Source organism: Somniosus microcephalus, chromosome 13 (genome assembly GCF_052327205.1).
Source record: "Somniosus microcephalus isolate GS21.2 chromosome 13, FLI_Smic_1.0, whole genome shotgun sequence".
In the NCBI taxonomy this organism is placed as follows: domain Eukaryota; kingdom Metazoa; phylum Chordata; class Chondrichthyes; order Squaliformes; family Somniosidae; genus Somniosus; species Somniosus microcephalus.
The window spans coordinates 128,489,818-128,496,635 of NC_140999.1; positions in this window are offsets into that span (position 1 = coordinate 128,489,818).

The window sequence follows — 6,818 nt, forward strand, 5'->3', positions numbered from 1 at the left end:
CCTTTCCTCACAGGGCCAGTGGTTTAGATCCTCGTACCCCCTGCTCCTGGCTACCCTGTAGGCTGACTTTATGTCTCTAAGCTGCCCCTCTAGCCCGTCAACTTTACCCGTTAAGCGGGCATTCTCCTCCCTTACAGCCTGCTCATTGAGCTTGGCCTTGGTGATCTGGCACTGTAGGTACTCCCCGGTGTTACGGGAGGTTTCCTCCTGTGCGCGTTTCTCCTGTCTTTCCTCATGCAGCTCCTCCACTAGTCTACTACCCACTATCCCCCTTGCGTCTGACTTTTCTTCTGATTCCCTGAGCTCGGCCTGCAGCTTTCCAACCTGCTCCCTGAGCAGTTGGACCTGTTTCTGCAGGCACAGGAGCCAAATCGCCTTTTCCTTAGACTTTTTATGCTCCTTGCTCCCTGTCCATTCCACAGCCCTATCCTGAGGACTGTCAGAACACAACATCTCCGGCACCCACTGCTGAGACACATTAACTTTACCAAACACATAAGAGGAAATTCTGTCCCCCATTGCAGATCTCTTGCCCTCTAAACTTTCCATGATCCTGTTCACACAACCTATCGTCCTGCCGAAGGTCACCAATTCTGTAGGTGGTTTGCTTTGGTTGTTCGAATCACCCCTCCTACTTAGTTCTATACGACAGGAATTACGGTGAACAGGATTGGGACACAGACAAGCTTTTCAGACTCAACCGTATGGTGTTTAATAAGGTTAACACACACACCCGCCTCCAGTACATAAAATGCCTGGTGGCGTAAAACAAACAGTACAACAATACAACTTGGCCCGTCGAACAGGCCCCTGTCTCGTATTAAGATGCCTAAAATCACACTGTGTTGCATACAGAGTAAAAAATACACACAGAACCTCCCCACTAAACCCCTCTGGATTGGTTGCGAGACACAACACCCCCTCACACAATACCAGTGGTCTTAAGGATGTGTAGGCTTGGACAATGCTCACCCCGATTGTCCATTTTCTTGCTCGCTGCTTCCCTGTGTAGAACGTGTCCCCTGGTTCCGTATTGCCGATGCAGTATCCAAGTCCCAGTTTTGAGGTTTGTTCCTACAGTCGAAGAGCAAGGCGAGGCTCTTGACGCTCGTGGTGGTTTAGAGCAAGCGAGAGAGAGAGAGAAAATGGCAAAACTGCCTTTTCTATATCCCAAAAGTTCACTCTGGTCTGTGTAGTTGCATTGATGTCTTTTTAATTACCCTTTCTTTGTCTTCTTTGTCTGGTTTCCCGCCTTTCGGGGCTATCCCATCTAGGTGCTGGCGTTAATGGTAGATGATGGGCCGCACTTCTCACCTGATCCTGGGTTAAGTGGCTTCCCATTAATTTACAATGGCCCTCTTTTGTCCGGTTCCCGCCTTTCGGGGCTATCTCTTCAGGTGCTTGTTCATATGAATCACCTATCCAGACGCATTGTCTTCCCACAGAATTCTGCCTGCCCAGACATTCTCCCATAATTAGTTTGTAGGCCTGGCTGGAATCTCCTGTCCACGAACACCTGGGCCCCTCCCATCTTCTCCAAACAGGCTGTCGGTCAAACAGCAGTAACAATCATTCAAAAAGTCTGATACCAAAAATCCTTGGGGCCTGTGTTCGATGCTTACGCTACACTGGATTACATTACGTTTCTGCACTGGATTACACTGTAAGACTTAACTGCTGTGTCTCTATCTCTGAAAAGTTAAAAAGATTTTTACCTTTAAACTTCCGATTGTGTGACTGCTGAACTGGTTCTACTGATTTATAGTTTTACTTTTTCTCCACCACTTTGACCTACGGTGACCTCCAACTTGCATCAATTTCGCGATCATCTCTCTACATCGCTACCGACTCTCATTCCTACAGCAACAACCTCCATCCTCGAACTCTCTACCCTTCAAATAGCTTCTGGAGTTCACTCACCTGCTTTGGACAGCGGTTTGTCGATGCTCCATACTGGCCCCATCCTGCTTATGTCGGCTTGTCCTTCCATAGGACCTCTGACTTTGACCCTGGTCTTCCTACTATTGTCCCCAACATATTCCCTGCTACCAGGAAATATGTATTCCATTAATTATTACATTTAAACAGGCCTATGTAACCTGAGCTTTTCCCGTATCCATTCGCGTGCGCACTTTGGCTGCCGCTCTGGACCCGAGCCATTCCACTTTTTCCCCCTATTTTCCTTTTCTCTCTATCCCTCCCTGACTGCACTCTCCTGTCATCATGCCTCCTTTCATCTCTCCTCTCTTGGATACTCTGCCCTCCCAAATCCCTACTGACATGAATCAGTCATTCATGAAAGAAAGACTTATGAAATAATACTGAGCGGCCTACGGGTGGCGCTGTCCAGGGAGAGTATAAATACTCGGGCATGGGCCCAGCTTGCGCAGGACATTCTTAACAGGAACTAGTGAAGGACACAACTAGACCTCCATGTTGTAAAACAGTTGATTAAAGCTTTCTTTAACACTTAGACCAAGTGCCTAGTAGTTTTCTTACGTCACCTACCCCATTCACTCATTACTCTTCGACTTTCCTCCTCTCCTGCCGCCATCCCAGGCTTGACTCCCTCTTAGATAAGCCCGCAGCTTCCCTCTGTGCCTCTCTTGGCATCCTACGAAGGGCCCATCGAGGCACTCATCACTGCCGCCTTATGAGCAGCAATCCCAACGGTCCCATCCTACTCTCTCGCCAACCTTCCCTCCCAGCGTGCCCACTGGGGACAAGTCTTGCCAATCTTCTCCCCATCCAACTCATCCCCCCCAGCACTGACCCTGTGGATGCTGGCAGTGGGGCAGCCATCACTGACCCTCTCTGCATCTCCCTCCAGAATGTCCGTTCACTTGCGAACAAGGCCCTCGCCATCCATGAGCTTATCATGGATAACTGCATCAATATCATGGCCCTGACGGAAACTTGACTGAGGGGTGATGACACCTTACCCTTAAATGAAGCCTCCACGCTGGCTATACCTTCCACCACTTGCCCCACTCAGACCACCGTGGTGGCGGTGTGGCTCTCATCACCAAATCACACCTTGGTCTGTCCCACTATTCCTCCAGCAGTTTCTCCTCCTTTGAGCATCTCACCTTATTCCACCCCTCTTACCTCTCATTTAAAATCCTTGTTCTCTACCGCCCACCCAAGTAGCATAAAAAATTTATTACTGCGATATCTTCACTATTCTCCTCCCTCAGCCTCTGCACCAAATGACTTCTCATCCTCAGTGATTACAACCTCCATCTCAATTCATCATGCTCTCTCTCCTCTGGGTTCACTAGCCTTCCATCCTCCCTTAATCTCTCCCTCCATGTAAACTCTGCAACCCATATTCACGGCCACCCGCTCGACCTTGCCATCTCGTGGCCTCGCTACTCCCATCATGTCAATTGCAGATAATGCCAGCTCTGACCATTTCCTCGTATCGCTCTCAACCCACATCCCCTTCCACCCACGCACCACCCCGCCCCCCCCCCCCCACCGCCCCCCCCCCCCCCCACCACCTCCAACCTACTTCCTTCTGTGTCCACCCCTGGAAAAAACTCTCTCCCAACTCTCTTACCACTGCACTTATGAAATCCAACTGTCCAGCCTCTGGCCCTCCATTCACCATGACATTTCTGCAGCTACCGATCTGCACAACCACACACTCACCACTATCTTTGATGCCCGAGTCCCTACTAAAACAATTACCCTCTCTCACCCTGGCCGTTCCCCTGGTACAGCTCTCATCTTTGCTTCCTCAAGTCCAAGGGACGCAGACTTGAACGGATATGGCGGACAACTGGTTTAGCCATTCATCGCCAGATCTGGCTGGACCACATAAAGCATCATAGGGTCCTGCTCTTGTCTGCCAAAATTTTTCACTATTCTAGAATCATTCTGGAATGCAAAGATAAACCCCGGCTCCTATTCTCTGCTGCTAACAGTCTTCTTAAACCCCTATCCCCTGTCTCCTCCACCCTCACCTCTGATAACAAGTGTGAGAAGCTCATGGACTTTTTGTCTCTAAGATTGAGACCATCCGTTCAGCTGCCTCTGCCACTTCCCTTCCTTCCCCTAGCCCACCGTGCCAAACTTCCTCTAAGGTTCCCCCCTGCCCCAGCCCTGAACTCACATCAGTGTCTCGCCGATCTCCCCTCGTGACCTCTCTGCGCTCATCTTGTCTATGAGACCCACCTCCCGCTCCCTCGACCCTATTCCCACCAAACTGCCGACCACCCAATTTCCTTTTCTGGCTCCCATGTTAGCTGACATTATTAGCGGTTCTCTCTCCTCAGGTACTGTCCCCCTCTCCCTCAAATCTGCCGTTATCACCCGTCTCCTCAAAAAACCAAACCTTGATCCCTCCGTCCTTGCAAATTACCGCCCCATCTCCAACCTCCCTTTCCTCTCCAAAGTCCTTGAATGTGTTGTCAATTCCCAAATCCATGCCCATCGTTCCTGCAATTGCATGTTTGAATCCCTCCAATCAGGTTTCCGCCCTTGCCACAGTACCGAAACTGCTCTCATCAAATCACAAATGACATCCTTTGTGACTGTGACAAAGGTAACCTATCACTCCTCGTCCTTCTTGACTTGTCTGCAGCCTTTGACACGGTTGACCACTCCATCCTTCTCCAACGCCTCTCCACCGTCGTCCAGCTGGGTAGGACTGCACTCGCCTGGTTCCATTCTTATCAATCTAATTGTAACCAGAGAATCACCTGCAATGGCTTCTCTTCCCGCTCCCGCATTGTTACCTCTGGTGTCCCCCAAGGATCTATCCTTGGCCCCCTCCTATTTCTCATCTACATGTTGCCCCTTGGCGACATCATCCAAAAACACAGCATCAGTTTCCACATGTATGCTGACGACACCCAGCTCTACCTCACTACTTCTTCTCTCGACCCCTCCATGGTCTCTAAATTGTCAGACTGCTTGTCCGACATCCAGTTCTGGATGAGCAAAATTAAATATTGGGAAAACCGAAGCCCTTGTTTTCGGTCCCAGCCAGAAACTCTGTTTGCTAGCCACTGACTCCATCCCCCTCCCTAACATCTGTCTGAGGCTGAACCACACTGTTTGCAACTTTGGTGTCATATTTGACCCTGAAATGAGCTTCCGATCACATATCCGCAGCATAACAAAGACCGCCTACTTCCACCTCCGTAACATCGCCCATCTCTGCCCTTGCCTCAGCTCATCCACTGCTGAAACCCTCATCCATACCTTTGTTACCTCTAGACTTGACTATTCCAATGCACTCCAGGCCGGCCTCCCACATTCCACCCTATGTAAACTTGAGGTCATCCGAAACTCGGCTGCCCATGTCCTAACTCACACCAAGTTCCGTTTGCCCATCACCCCTGTGCTCGCTGACCTACATTGGCTCCCGGTTAAGCAGCGCCTCGATTTCTAAATTCTCATCCTTGTTTTCAAATCCCTCCATGACCTCGTCCCTTCCTATCTCTGTAATCTCCTTCAGCCCCACAACCCCTCGAGATATCTGCGCTCCTCTAATTCTGCCCTCTTGAGGATCCCTGATTATAATCACTCAACCGTTGGTGGCCGTGCCTTCTTTACCTAGGCCCTAAGCCCTGGAATTCCCTGCCTAAACCTGCCCGCCTCGCTACCTCTCTTTCCTCCTTTAAGACACTCCTTAAAACCTACCTTTTCAACCAAGCTTTTGGTCACCCGCCCTAATTTATCCTTATGTGGATCGGTGTCAAATTTTTGTCTTAAAACACTCCTGTGCAGCGCCTTGGGATGTTTCACTACGTTAAAGGCGCTATATAAATATAAGTTGTTGTTTTTGTTGTTGTTGTTTTCTAATAACCTTTTCTTTAACAGGGGTGTGACATTTGCCGTCCTCTGTCATAATTCCCATTACCACACTCTGGTATTTGCAATGACAAAAGAATAAAGCTAACCATGTGGTGATCCAGGCATTGTGGCAGCAACAAGCAGTGCCATTGGGCCATATTTTCCAATCGGAGGCTTCCTGTGTGCGGAGGCCTCCGATCTGGAAAAAATCTACGGACTTACCTGAGGGCTCCCGAGGTCCGGACACTTCCGCTCCTGGGCCTCTCCAAACTCGAAACGCGTAGGGTCCACGTCTCCCAGAGGCGCATGCAGTTCGCAAACGTCCCTGGGATCACGTGGGCCAGGCCAGCCAATAGCAGAAGGGAATCACCCTTCATACACTTGACAGATAGACCTGTCAAATATATGAATGGCGATCACCCCAAACACACAGTAAAACATTAAATAGATTTTTTTTAAACTACCACGTTTTTAAAATGAGTTAAAATTACAATAAATTAAATATTTTAAACAAAAATAAACTTACCTTTTTTAAAAGTATTTTAAAATTATAAAATGAGTGAAATTGTTTAAAAAACTTTTTTCAAGTCTTATGCTGACCAGGCATAAGATTTCTAAGGGTTTTCTGCGGGCGGAGGTTCTCCAGAAAGTGGAACTATTCACCTGCAGGGGCCCTTCTCCAGGGCAGGCATCCAATCTGTCAAGAGCATTCTTGACAAATCGGAAATACCGGTTTTCAGTGCATGCGCTTCCGATGTCCCTACACAGCTCGTACACACCCATAGGCATCGGAATATACAGCCCATAGTGTGGAGGGGATAACGATTTTGTCCTCCATGTGGCTGAGCTCTTGGCCTCAGCTGCTCTACTGTAGAAACTTTGCAAGTGAGAATTGGCCAAGTGCATGCCTGAGTGTAGTTTATTTTACTGTCTCAGTTACAAGGAGTGCCTCGCCTGGAGGAGGAGGAAAACCAACAGTGGAAGAAGAAAAAAATGACATACCTCAAAAAGGT